At 47.1% G+C, this 14,505-nt stretch overlaps 1 protein-coding gene across 1 annotated transcript in view; it reads right to left on the minus strand.

Annotated features, from left to right (window-relative positions):
* Window positions 1-14,505, minus strand: part of LOC137534094 (proton channel OTOP1-like) — a 666,091-nt gene that overhangs the window by 206,038 nt on the left and 445,548 nt on the right. Inside the window, exons 7-8 of the mRNA XM_068255447.1 lie at window positions 8,498-8,555; window positions 4,623-4,671 (exon numbers count right to left, since the gene is read on the minus strand). The gene's annotated coding sequence lies outside the window, so the exon portion shown is untranslated. The remainder of the gene's footprint in view (window positions 1-4,622; window positions 4,672-8,497; window positions 8,556-14,505) is intronic.

Consider the following 14,505-nt stretch of genomic DNA (forward strand, 5'->3'; position numbering starts at 1 on the left):
AATCTTTTGTCTTCAGGTCATTTGAAAGTTGTTTTGAGACCCCCATGTTGCTACTCTTCAGAGAAAATTAAAAGAGGAGGGAAACTTGAAATTGATCCCCTTAAAGGAAACATCCAAGTAAATAAAACAATAAAGATCCACTTACCTGGGGCTTCCTCCAGCCCCTTGCAGCCATCCTGTGCCCTCACCGCAGCTCCGGTGGCTCCCGGTCTCCTGCGCTGGCAAAGCCGACCTCACCAGGTCGGTTTCCGGGTCGGTTGCTGCTGCATTCCACGCCTGCGCAGTACCGTCCTCTTGACGTCAGCGAGACCACGTGGCCCGCGCCGTGAACGCAGCAGCAGCCGACCTGGAACCTGATCTGGCGAGGTTGGCTTTGCCAGCGCAGGAGACCGGGAGCCACTGGAGCTGCGGTGAGGGCACAGGACGGCTGCAAGGGGCTGGAGAAAGCCCTAGAAACTGGATCTTTATTTTATATTTGCTTGGACCATCACTTTGAATACTTTTTCTCATAATTGCATTCACCTGTGTATGTAGGTCAGGGGTCACTGAGCTTACCAAGCCAATTTGAGTTCCAATAATTAGTTCTAAAGGCTTTGGAATCAATAAAATGACAACAGCTCCCCCACCTCCACTATATCGGCGCTCCCCACCTGTGTCCCTTCCCTCCCGCGGAATGGAGGGAGGGGACGCAGGCGAGGAGCGCCGATATAGAGGAGGCGGGGGAGTGGAGGTGACAGACACTCACAGGTAAACAGCCTGCTGGCGACACGCTGCACTGGCCACTATCACTATCCCCACTGGCCATGGTTGTTACCTTCTGTATAAGGACTGGATTTTAGGCCCTACCACATTACTGAGGGAGAGAGTGTGTGTGTGTGTGTGTGTGTGTGTGTGTGTGTGTGTGTGTGTGTGTGTGTGTGTGTGTAGGGGGGGTGGGGGATGTCAAAAACTAAATGCTTGGCCACTTGCAAAGCCTACCAGGTGAACATCAATTCCCAAATGAATGAAATAAATAATTTATACAAGTTTATATATATGATATGCATGGATGAGTAGGATTTTGCTATACTTCTCCAGTCCTCTAATGCCCTTCACCCCAGATTTACACTCACCTAAAGGAGTATTAGGAACACCTGTTCAATTTCTCATTAATGCAATTATCTAATCAATCAATCAATCAATCACATGGCAGTTGCTTCAATGCATTTAGGGGCGTGGTCCTGGTCAACACAATCTCCTGAACTCCAAACTGAATGTCAGAATGGGAAAGAAAGGTGATTTAGGCAATTTGGCATGGTTGTTGGTGCCAGATGGGCCAGTCTGAATATTTCACAATCTGCTCAGTTACTGGGATTTTCACGCACAACCATTTCTAGGGTTTACAAAGAATGGTGTGAAAAGGGAAAATTATCCAGTATGCGGCAGTCCTTTGGGCGAAAATGCCTTGTTGATGCTAGAGGTCAGAGGAGAATGGGCCGACTGATTCAAGCTGATAGAAGAGCAACATTAACTGAAATAACTGCTTGTTACAACCAAGGTTTGCAGCAAAGAATTTGTGAAACCACAACCAGCACATTCTTGAGGGGGATGGGCTACAACAGCAGAAGACCCCACCGTACCACTCATCTCCACTACAAATAGGAAAAAGAGGCTACAATTTGCACAAGCTCACCAAAATTGGACAGCTGAGGATTGAAAAAATGCTTCCTGGTCTGATGTCTCGATAGAGTCAGAATTTGGCATAAACAGAATGAGAACATGGATCGTTCATGCCTTGTTACCATTGTGCAGGCTGGTAGTGGTGGTGTAATGGTGTGGGGGATGTTTTCTTGGCACACTTTAGGCCCCTTAAAGCATTGGGCATTGTTTAAATGGCTACATGAGCATTGTTTCTGACCATGTCCATCCCTTCATGACCACCATGTACCCATCCTTTGATGGCTACTTCCAGCAGGATGATGCACCATGTCACAAAGCTCGAATCATTTCAAATTGGTTCTTGAACATGACAATGAGTTCACTGTACTAAAATGGCCCCCACAGTCATAGTTACATAGTTACATATAGTTACATAGTTATTTTGGTTGAAAAAAGACATACGTCCATCGAGTTCAACCAGTATTAAGTACACCAGATATCAACCCAATAGAGCATCTTTGGGATGTGATGGAACGGGAGTTTTGTGCCCTGGATGTGCATCCCACAAATCTCCATCAACTGCAAGATGCTATCCTATCAATATGGGCCAACATTTCTAAAGAATGCTTTCAGCACCTTGTTGAATCAATGCCACATAGAATTAAGGCAGTTTTGAAGGCGAAAGGGGGTCAAACACCATATTAGTATGGTGTTCTTAATAATCCTTAAGGTGAGTATACAGTATATCAGTAGCTTTGGGTCCATGATTCCTTATCCTAACCAGTTGCATGTACTGTACCCAAAACATCTGTATTTTAAGATGTTGGTGTGCAATTCTAAAATGACTGAAGCCAGAGCATAGGCAAATGTGTGTGTGTGTGTGTGTGGGGGGGGTTAATGCTGCCCAGAACCCCCCCCCCCCTCAGTCCAGGGCCGGTGTAGTGTCTGGGGAGAGGCACAAGTTGAGACACCAGATAATCTGCAGGCATCCTGCAGCTCACAGCACTGCCCCCTTTCTTTCCCTGCTACAGTTGACTTTTGATGGAGCAGCTGCGTGTGTACAGAGCATGGAGCAGCAGGGTGTGTACAGAGCATGGAGCAGCAGCGTGTGTACAGAGCATGGAGCAGCAGTGTGTGTACAGAGCATGGAGCAGCAGTGTGTGTACACAGCATGAGCAGCTCTGGGGAACTTAAGAGTCAAGTATCAGCACAGCCCTGCGCCCTACTGTGTGAATGCTTCACTTTCCCCTTCATTAGCAATGTTAGCTGGCCTCATTATTATCTATATCCAAACTGTTCCTGATCAATCCCATTGTCGATCGGGAGCAGAATGAACATTTAGGAAATAATTGTCAGATCCTGTCAGTCAGACTGGAAATTGCATTATGTGTACCCAGCATGATGTCCTACCATATTATTATACTGTATTGTGCGAGGCTGAGGGAGACCTTTCAGGAATCCCCATCCTGGGTTTGCCCCTGCAGAGCTCAACATGGCAGCCTCCATATTCCTCTTAGCTTAAAGCGGAATATAACCCTGCATTTCAACTTTGCTCTAATACATTATTTACAGTATATTATATGCAACCAGCATTTTTTTTTTACTAGACCAGCATTGGAAGGGTTACACAGGGCTTTAAAGTTCCTGGAGATTTCTGCAGATGCATCTGAAGCTGAAATAGATACATTTTGTTTAGATAAATGTATCTAAATGTTGAATGTGACTCATCTCTCTGACTGAGAAGGAGCTTGGAGGACAGCCAAAGAGTGTGTAACATTTATCAATAGATACATGTAACTAAATAGAATGTATCTATCTGAACTTCTGCATATCTCTCCATGGAACTTTAAACCTCTGTGTTTAACCCTTCCAATGCTGGTCCAGTAAAAAAAATGCTTTTTGCATATAATATGCTGTAAATAATATTTTAGAGCAAAGTTGAAATGCAGGGTTATATTCCGCTTTAAGTTATATTTAAAACATGCATTACATAACATAACGTAACATACTAGGGTATATAAATCTACTCTCAGAGGCCTTACCCATAGAGTCATAACCAGTCCATACCTTGCACCGATGAGGGTCAATAGAGCCTGAAACAGCTGTCTGCATGCTGGATTATATGACAAAGTAGACATAGTAGCGTTCTGTCCTAACTAGTGAAACAAACCTTTGAAAACAAATTTGTTGCTGATACAGTATGTCATTTGCTCTCAAACCTTTTTTTACATGAATGAAGATTTAAACTGTGCCCACCTCTTCCTCCCTAACTAAGCTGCGATTGTCTAACTGCCACCATCTTTAAACATGGCTATAGATTGAAGGATTAATGGGATATTGTTCTTATATTGATCTAATTTAGCTTTTCTAGGGGCAGACCAAGATAAAACTATAACCTTGGGCCTAAAATATGGAAATGATTTGTGCTTGTAAGTAAGACGTCATTGTAAGGGCATTTTTAGCTTCAGGTTTCTGATCGTTACAAATGCCTGCTGGTGACAAGGTTTACTTTAAATAAGGACAGAAGACATCAGCTTAATTGATGTTATTTTTGACAACTTTATATTCATTTCCACAGATCGACAACAGCATATTTTACAAGATCAAATTAAATATGTATATCTTGATTATAATTGCCTCAACATGTTTAGTGTTCAGAGCTTTGACAGGGACAGATAAACTTAAAATAAAAATGAAAGCTTGCAGGGGAATCAATTACAGCAGCAGTAGCAGATAATAGAGGTTTGTAATGTCTATTCTACTGCCAGTTGGCTGCTTCTGTACACAGATTATAAATTACTCGCCAAACTGTGCCTGGAAATTATGTTAATTGTAGTTATTTAGTTGACAGCATGTGGTTAAGAAAGTAAAATAAAACACAGAATGGAAAAGGCGTAATTAGGTTATTATTGGTTCTGTTCCCAAAACTCGCACTGTATATAAAGTGCTTGCAGTGAAAACCTGGGCAGTGCATTTTTACTCACATTTATGAGATTTTCATGTAGATATCACGGTTCTTACGGGTACAAAGGACTGAAAAGAAAAACAACAGGGAATTGATTTGGCATCTGTAACGTTGTACCATTGGACCTTGCATGAGTACTGAAGACTTGTGCTGTTATTCAATAAAGAATTGTTATAAAATTGGTCGCAATAAACTGCCAAGTGTCTGTGAGCTCTGCAGTCTCATCATATAGTAGGGAGGGACTCAGGCCATTTGCTCCATTGTGGGTTGCACTACTTATAAAGCAAGGGTACAATCTGCTAAGGTACCTATACACTAATCAATTTGACTTTTGTCTGTGAGAACAGCCGTGTACCCCCAAATATCAGATAGGTGCAGCCTTGTGCCCACAGATATTATAAGCAGCCATTTACATATACATATAAGAATTAAGCAGCCATATACAATAAAACAACAGATATAAGCATCACTTAAAAGACAGGCATGTCCAGCTCGGGGGGCCAAATGTGGCCCACCAAGCCTTTTCTTGTGGCCCCAAAGCTCTCTACAGTTGTTAATTCCATGCGGCCCGCAGGCCGTAGCTGTAGTGCTGTATGCAGGGGCCACCTTGTGTTGTCACTCGGTTTCCCCCTTTGCTTGCCTGTACATTTTTCAGCCACCACTGTAGCAGTAGCAGCCAATGATTAGAAGCTGCCACCGTGCCAGCAGCAGTAACAGCCTCTGATTAGCAGATGTCACTGTGCCAGCAGCAGTAACAGTCACAGTTTAGCAACTGCCACTATGCCAGCAGCAGTAAGTCACTGATTAGCAGCTGCCACTGTGCCAGCAGCAGTGACAGTCACTGATTAGCAGCTGCCACTATGCTGGCAACAGTAACAGTCACTAATTAGCAGCTGCCACTGTGCCAGCAGCAGTAACAGTCACTGATTAGCAACCGCCACTATGCCGAGAGCAGTAACAGCCACTGATTAGCAGCTGCCACTGTGCCAGCAGCAGTAACTGCCACTGATTAGCAGCTGCCACTGTGCTAAATGCACACGGTATATGGGTTATTTCCCGTGTAAATGTTTTATTTGACAAAATGTCACAGACATAGTCAGCAAAAATTGTGTTTAATTTTCCTAGTTCAGCCCCCTAGAACTCTCAAGAATGGCAATATGGCCCTTGGCCTAAAGAGTTGGGACACCCCTGCTTTAAGACCTCATCTGGTACACCTTCAAATTGAATGCACTCTTTATTTTTGGTGTCAGATTATTTTGCTTTTCCACAGCGTGAATAACAAAACTTGCATTTGACGATTACAGTCAGCTTCACTTTCCTCCAATGAATGTTAATCATTCTTTGGGACAATGGAAGAGAATCAGGGTCTGAGTGGCCACACAGGATACAGCGGTGGTATTTCCAATTCTAATACACATTTTTATATTTGTATGATTATTCAATGTTTGTTGAAGCCCATCAATTTTACAACAATAAAATATGCAGAAAATCACCAGAGCGTTTTATATGGTGATCTTGTCTATATGGTGTGCTGCACAGACTGTTACTGTATGCCATATGGGAAAATAGACTACAGCTATTAGACATCAAAGTAGCTACTGACAGAACCTATTTACAGTGGAGACTGTCTGATTGCACTATTGTTTAAAAGTAGTTAGAAATGCAAGGAATCTTACATTATTGCTAACATTAGTAATAGGAAATGATCAGGGGCAGCCAAGATGCAGACTTTCCTTTATGAAAGATTAATGGCTCCAAATGTTTCCAATGGAAAGCCCAACAGATACACTAAAATGTCACAGCCCTTTTGTAATAAACTAAGGGCTTGTAGAATAAAAGAAGCCTCATTCAAATAATATTGTCTGGCTTTGTTTTAATTTGGCAAACTACAGTAACTAACTTTTGTTTGAAGAAATTCAAAAGAGAAAACTAAGTTATTTATGGCATAGTGCACATCAGTTTTACCTTGCAGCATTAGGGTCCTCAGTTCATTATCTGAACTATGGCACTATCTGCATGGAGTTTGTATGTTTAGGGACATCCAACGCCTGAGCGAACTCTAAGCACACTGTTCTCCCAATCATCCTACCCCCAGAGGACACTCCTCCCCCTTCATAGCAACAGAACGCATGCCTAGCCTGCAAGCTAGAGGTGTGCCTGTACAGCCCTAACCCCAAACTGTTGCACAAGGAATTGAGCCCCGATTCGATCTGGATGACAGTCCTCGTATATGTGGATGCAGGGATGTTTCTAGCCACTTTGTCGTTTCAGGCAAGAAAACCTGTGCACCCCCCCCCCCCCACACACACACACAGCCAATCCTTATTTCACTCCCACCCCCGTGCCCTCCACCACAAGCACACACACATAAAAACACATAAAAAAGGGCCCTAACAACTCTGCTCACAGTGCCCAGCACAGCTTGCCCAATGCCCACCTACACCTAGTGACAGTCTGTCCAACTCACAACTAGAGATGACCCAAACCGTTCGCCGGGTGAATCTCTCTGGGCCCTGTACTACTTCCGGGTCGCTATGACCTGGAGTTGTACGCCTGCGTGGCCCGGCGGTGCGCATCCTAGTATCGCGCTCCTGTTGCCGGGCACTCTCTGCGCATGAGCGTGACGTCACGCACATGCGCAGAGAGTGCCTGGCAACAGGAGCGCGATACTAGGACGTGCGCCGCCGGGCCATGCAGGCGTAGGTCATAGTGACCCGGAAGTAGTACAGGGCCCAGATGTTCCTTAGCATCTCTGCACACAACCCCCCCCCCCCCCCGAAATCTCACGGCCAGCCAGGGGAGAGGGGGGCATGTAATATTAAGAGGGGGCACACCACTCACTGTGAGGGTCTGTCTCCCCTCTGCAGACTGTGTGCGCACACTCTGTGCAGCATGTATGTCTCCCTCCCTCTAAGACTGCCCAAACCCACACGCAGCAGCAGCAGCAGCAGCAGCAGCAGCAGCAGCAGGCATGATGCTATATGCCTAATGCCTATATTATTTAATCCATGATCCCAGAGAGGAGCCACTGCCTGTAAAGGGATATATGGGCGAGCGTGGGTGGGGGATGGTAATCAGGGCCAGCCAGGGGGGCATATAAAAAAATGATCAAGAAGAGCTGCGAGCAGCAGAGGCAGAGGGCACTCACTGTGAGCCGGTGTCGCCTCTGCATTTGTGTAGCCAAGCCAGCCGCCCTGGTGCGTCACTTCTACCACGTGTGACAGACGGGGGGCGGAGGTAGGGGTGGCGCCGGTGTGTGTAAATAAATCAGCGTGTGGCGATCGCACGCTCAGCAGTGCCAGTCAGCACAGAGGAGAAGGAGCGGACGAGTAGGCGGCAGCACGCACTGCACATATAAACTAACGTGCGTGCTGCTCGGAGGCTCTGAACGGAGAAGAGGAAGGGGGCGGACCAGTAGGCGCCGCCGGGCACAGGCTGAGCTGCCTGTCACAGTCGGCGCCAACCTGGCTGGCTGAAAGAAAAAATAAATAAATAAACACACGCACAGAGGAGCGCCCACTGCCACCAACTGCGCCATAGGCAAAAATTTATAGTTGCCTAATGACACAGACGCCCCTGTGTGGGAGACTGTAGGGTCAGGACTGCTATATAAATGCTCAGTAACTATAATCATTTATTAGTAAGCTTGATATCTAAGCACATTGTGGATATCTTGTTAAGTTTATCCACAGCTTAATACAGTCAGCAATCTGCATGTATTTTAGTGAAAAATGATGCAGTGACAGCGAGGAGAGGGCCAGCACATCCTACAGTAGGCTGCATCCGAAATGACCAACAGCTCACATGTGCAGCACCTCTAATAAGCTATCTGCACGCTTCACATTCAAAACAGATGCAAATCACATGCATAATTACTAATGAACCATTACTTACCATGCAAACAGGAAACACAGGAATACGGGCTGGGAGCAGCTAACCTGGTAGTTACATACTAGAGCAAAAACAAGAAGGGGGGGGGGCTGCACATTAAATGTAAGTTACACATTTTTGCCTAGCGGTTCCCAGGTTTATACATATGTTGTTTTAACTTAGGTCTCTTGCCCAGAGGATTACCTCACCGTGGTGCAAGAGTTCAGTATATTATACTTTGCATGCAAACATATATTCCTCCATAGTATAATAAATGTAGCATTTGTTTAGATGCAGGGTATGCATTTTTAGCCTGGTAGAGGTGTTGAATGCCTGAGCGATTAACCAGTCAGATGCAGTAAAGGTATAAAGCACAGGAAAAATTATTAAAGAGAACCCGAGGTGGGAATTACTAATACTATTGGGGCACAGAGGCTGGTTGTGCACAGTAACACCAGCCTCTGTTGCCCCATCGTGTGCCTCCATGTCCCCCCTGCTCGCCGCTATAGACCCCGCAGTGCTGGCGACACGCAGCGTGTCGCCAGCACAATGTTTACCTTAGCGCTGTCTGTCAGCGCCGCTCCCCCGCCTCCTCCGCATCGGCGCACCCGCCTGTGTCCCTTCCCTCCCGCTGATAGGAGGGAAGTGACGCGGGCGGGTAGCGGCGATGCGGAGGAGGCGGGGGATCGGCGCTGACAGACAGCGCTAAGGTAAACATTGTGCTGGCGACACGCTGCGTGTCGCCAGCACTGCGGGGTCTATAGCGGCGAGCAGGGGGGACATGGAGGCACACGATGGGGCAACAGAGGCTGGTCTTAGTGTGCGCAACCAGCCTCTGTGCCCCAATAGTATTAGTAATTCCCACCTCGGGTTCTCTTTAAGGGCAATTGGTACTAGTTAGCGCTCCATACGTACTGACTGCACTGAAAATCCTGACTCTTGCTTGAGGGAGGAAAACCACTTAGAATATAATAGAATACTCTTTATTCGCCAAGTACGACAGGTGTTGCACCCGGAATTATTTGTGGTAGAATGGCAGTTGGCATAGTGCAATGATAACAATATAATGCAATAACAACAACAGCGACAACAACATAGTGCAATAACAACAACCGCAACAACATAGTTAAAGGAAACATCCAAGCAAAATATAAAATCAAAATCCACTTACCTGGAGCTTCCTCCAGCCCCTGGCCGTCCTGTGCCCTTGCCGCAGTTCCGGTGACTCCGGTGGAACTACTGCGTCTGCGCAGTACAGACCTGATGACGTCAGCGGGACCACGTGACCCACGCTGTGGAGCGCACAAGAAGCTGACCTGGCGAGGTCGGCTTCTGCAGCGAAAGACACCGGGAGCCACCGGAGCTGCGGCGAGGGCCCAGGACAGCTGCCAGGGGCTGGAGGAAGCCCCAGCTATGTGGATTTTTATTTTATATTTTGCTTGGACCATTCCTTTAAGATGGAGTCAGACATATGCGTTCATTGCGCTGGGGCAGTGGCAGCCTGAAGGGAAGAGGTTAAAGAAGCGACCACCAGGGTGAGAGGGGTCATGTATAATCCTGTTGGCCCTAGACCTCATTCTAGATCAGGCATGGGCAAACTCGGCCCTCCAGCTGTTACGGAACTACAAGTCCCACAATGCATTGCAGGAGTCTGACAGCCACAGTCATGACTCATAAAGGCAAATGCATTTTGGGACTTGTAGTTCCGTAACAGCTGGAGGGCCGAGTTTGCCCTTGCCTGTTCTAGATGTATGGAGGAGTTCGTACACATCCTTGTGGAGCACTTGTGTCGGTAGTTCTAACACTAGAGTAACAGCTGCCAATTCTAACTAGCTGTTTCCTACTGGTAAGGAAGTCCTTTATCCAGACGCAAAGAGTGGGATCAACACCAAGTTGTACAAGGTTGTCATGCAGGATGTTCGGGAAGATGGTATTGAAAGCGGAACTGAAGTCTAGGAGGAGGATCCTGGTGTAGGGGTTAGGTTTGTCCAGGTCATTTGTGATGTGATCCAGGATGATATTAATGGCGTCCTCTACTGACCGGTTTGCCCTGTAAGCAAACTGGAGAGGATCCAGTAGCAGTGCAGTTTCTAGGCTAAAATGCACCCAGGGCAAGGGTGTAAAAATTGCGCCCCCCCCAGAGCAAGGTATGGCCCGCAGTATAGGTTAGCCAGGTCTAGTTGCACTTAGTATAGGTCCCCCCAGTATAGGTAGCCAAGAATAGGTACCCCAGTATAGGTAGCCAGGCATAGGTGAGCCAGTATAGCCCCCGCTATAGGTTAGCCAGGTAGGTGCCCCCAGTATAGGTTAGATAGGCAGGCGCCCCCGGTATAAGTTAGATAGGTAGGTGCCCCAGTACAGGTAAGCAAGGTGGGTGCCTCTAATATAGGTAGCCAGAATAGTTGCCCCCAGCATAGGTTATTTAGGTAGGTGTCTCCAATATAGGTAGCCAGTATAGTTGCCACCTGTATAGGCTAGCTAGGTAGGTAGGTGCCCCCAATACAGGTTAGATAAGTGCCCCCAGTATAGGTTAGATAAGTAGCTGCCCCCCAGTATAGGTTAGATAGGTAGCTGCCCCCCAGTATAGGTTAGATAGGTAGGTGCCCCTCAGTATAGGTTATATAGGTAGGTGCCCCAGAGTATAGGTTAGATTAGGTAGCTGCCCCCCCGTATAGGCTAGATTAGACAGGTGCCCCCCAGTATAGGTTAGATTAGGGAGCTGCCCCCCAGTATAGGTTAGATTAGTTAGCTGCCCCCCAGTATAGGTTAGATAGGTAGCTGCCCCTCAGTGTAGGTTAGATAGGTAGCTGGCCCCGAGTGTAAGTTAGATAGGTAGCTGGCCCCCAGTGTAGGTTAGATTAGGTCGGTGCCCCCCAGTATAGGTTAGATAGGTAGCTGCCCCCCAGTGTAGGTTAGATAGGTAGCTGCCCCCAGTGTAGGTTAGATTAGGTAGGTGCCCCCCAGTATAGGTTAGATAGGTAGTTGCCCCAGTATAGGTTAGATAGGCAGGCGCCCCCGGTATAAGTTAGATAGGTAGGTGCCCCAGTACAGGTAAGCTAGGTGGGTGCCTCTAATATAGGTAGCCAGAATAGTTGCCCCAGCATAGGTTAGATAGGTAGGTGCCCCCAGTATAGGTTATTTAGGTAGGTGTCGCCAATATAGGTAGCCAGTATAGGCTAGCTAGGTAGGTAGGTGCCCCCAATACAGGTTAGATAAGTGCCCCCAGTATAGGTTAGATAAGTAGCTGCCCCCCAGTATAGGTTAGATAGGTAGCTGCCCCCCAGTATAGGTTAGATAGGTAGGTGCCCCTCAGTATAAGTTATATAGGTAGGTGCACCCCAGTATAGGTTAGATTAGGTAGCTGCCCCCCCCAGTATAGGCTAGATTAGACAGGTGCCCACCAGTATAGGTTAGATTAGGTAGCTGCCCCCCCCCAGTATAGGTTATATACGTAGGTGCCCCCCAGTATAGGATAGATTAGGTAGCTGCCCCCCCAGTATAAGTTAGGTAGGTGCCCCCCAGTATAGGTTAGATAGGTAGCTGCCCCCAGTATAGGTTAGATTAGGTAGGTGCACCCCAGTATAGGTTAGATAGGTAGCTGCCCCCCAGTGTAGGTTAGATAGGTAGCTGGCCCCCAGTGTAGGTTAGATAGGTAGCTGGCCCCCAGTGTAGGTTAGATTAGGTAGGTGCCCCCCAGTATAGGTTAGATAGGTAGCTGCCCCCCAGTGTAGGTTAGATAGGTAGCTGCCCCCCTGCGTAGGTTAGATTAGATAGCTGCCCCCCAGTATAGGTTAGATAGTTAGCTGCCCCCCAGTGTAGGTTAGATAGGTAGCTGCCCCCCAGTGTAGGTTAGATTAGGTAGGTGCCCCCCAGTATAGGTTAGATAGGTAGCTGCCCCTCAGTGTAGGTTAGATTAGGTAGCTGCCCCCAAGTGTAGGTTATATTAGGTAGGTGCCCCCCAGTATGGGCTAGATTAGGTAGCTGCACCCCAGTGTAGGTTAGATTAGGTAGGTGCCCCCCAGTTTAGGTTAGATAGGTAGCTGCCCCCCAGTGTAGGTTGGATAGGTAGCTGGCCCCCAGTGTAGGTTAGATAGGTAGCTGCCCCCAGTGTAGGTTAGATTAGGTAGGTGCCCCCAGTATAGGTTAGATAGGTAACTGCCCCCCAGTGTAGGTTAGATTAGGTAGCTGCCCCCCAGTGTAGGTTAGATTAGGTAGGTGTCCCCCAGTATGGGTTAGATTATGTAGCTGCACCCCAGTGTAGGTTAGATTAGGAAGGTGCCCCCCAGTTTAGGTTAGATAGGTAGCTGCCCCCCAGTGTAGGTTAGATAGGTAGCTGGCCCCCAGTGTAGATTAGATTAGGTAGCTTCCCCCCAGTGTAGGTTAGATTAGGTAAGTGCCCCCTAGTATAGGTTAGATTAGGTAGTTGCCCTCCAGCATAGGTTAGATTAGGTAGGTGCCCCCCAGTGTAGGTTAGATTAGGTAGGTGCCCCCCAGGATAGGTTAGATAGGTAGCTGTCCCCCATAATGGAGGGGGGAGCCGGAGCCTCGGGGAGGGCAGCCCAACCTCTCCCTCCCTCTCCTGGGCCGCCCTCCGTGCTCCCCCCTCAGATGCATAGTGAGCAGTCAGGAAGCGCTGTATACAACATACCTCCCTGGCTCCAAGTGCCGCTCTCTCGCCGCCGGTCCTCTCCTATCTGCCTACGCGCTGATACACACGCTGCTTCCGGCTAAACAGGAAGCAGCGTGTGTATAAGTGTGTATACAGAGAGGAGACCGGTGGCGAGAGAGTGGCGCTTGGAGCCAGGAAGGTATGTTGTATACAGCGCTTCTTGACTGCTCACTATGCATCTGAGGGGGGCGGCCCGGGAGAGGGAGGGCTGCCCTCCCCGCAGCTCCGGCTCCCCCCTCCATTACAGCGCCCCCCTTCCCACAGCGCCCAGGGCGGTGGCACGCCCCACACGGCCCTAGAAACGGGCATGTTCAGTAGATTGGTGGTGTGGCGCTTTAGATAAGAGAGAACCAGTCTTTTGAATATTTTCATGATAATTGGTGTTAAGGCAACAGGTCTGTAGTTGTTTAGATCTGTGACTCCTGACTTCTTGGGGACTGGAATAATGTCAGACTTTCTAAAGCAGGAGGGAACTTTGACAGTGATTTGTTGAAGATGGAAGTAAGGACCAGGGCCAATTCCACACCAGTTTATAAATAAAGGTTAATTTTGTCAAGCACTAGCAGCATCTAAAGCTATTCATAAACAGGATGATTGCAGCCTGATTTTGCAAGAAAATGAAAAGTCCCTGACCAAATGATGACTGCAAGAAGTTTTAAATCAGCATGATACCATTTACTGGTTAACTTAAAAGAGTAAGCTTTCGGCTATTCCGCCTTCATCAGACTCAAATCCTGCATGCTGACAATTTGTCGATGACTGACAGACCATGCTGTACAACTCAATCTTGAACCCCCAGCATGTCTTTTCAAAACCTATGACCCTGATGTGGCACTGGATCCAAATGTTTATGACCTTTTAGTATTTTTTACCAAACTACCACGACCTTCACTGACTTTATTTTCAGGGCATTCAGTGAAGCTCTGCTATTACAAGATTTTGCAAGAGAAAGGCACCTATGTATTTGAGAAGGCTATCATTTTCCTGTTCAGTTAGTTTATCAACTTTAGGCTCCCTGCACACTGCATGCGATTCCGATTTTTAATCGGTTTTGACATCCGATTCCGATTCCAATTTTTAATCGTTACCGCATGCTGCGTTTTTTTTAAATCCGTTTTTCTGTTGATTGCATTCAGGGAAAATCGGAAATCGGAAACGGAATCGCAAAACGGATTTGAAGTGTGCGGGGAGCATTATACTGTATACAGTATGTACAAGCAAAGCAACGCATTGGCAGCAACTGTTTTGATATGTAATCTCTCACTGGGCATGAAATGTTCACAGAATTCACTACAAGAATTCACCTAAACAAGTTCATATGATCTCTGTAAAGCTAAAGAAATATTGTGGAAAATAGAGTATA

The sequence above is a fragment of the Hyperolius riggenbachi genome, chromosome 10, assembly GCF_040937935.1.
Source record: "Hyperolius riggenbachi isolate aHypRig1 chromosome 10, aHypRig1.pri, whole genome shotgun sequence".
Classification (NCBI taxonomy): domain Eukaryota; kingdom Metazoa; phylum Chordata; class Amphibia; order Anura; family Hyperoliidae; genus Hyperolius; species Hyperolius riggenbachi.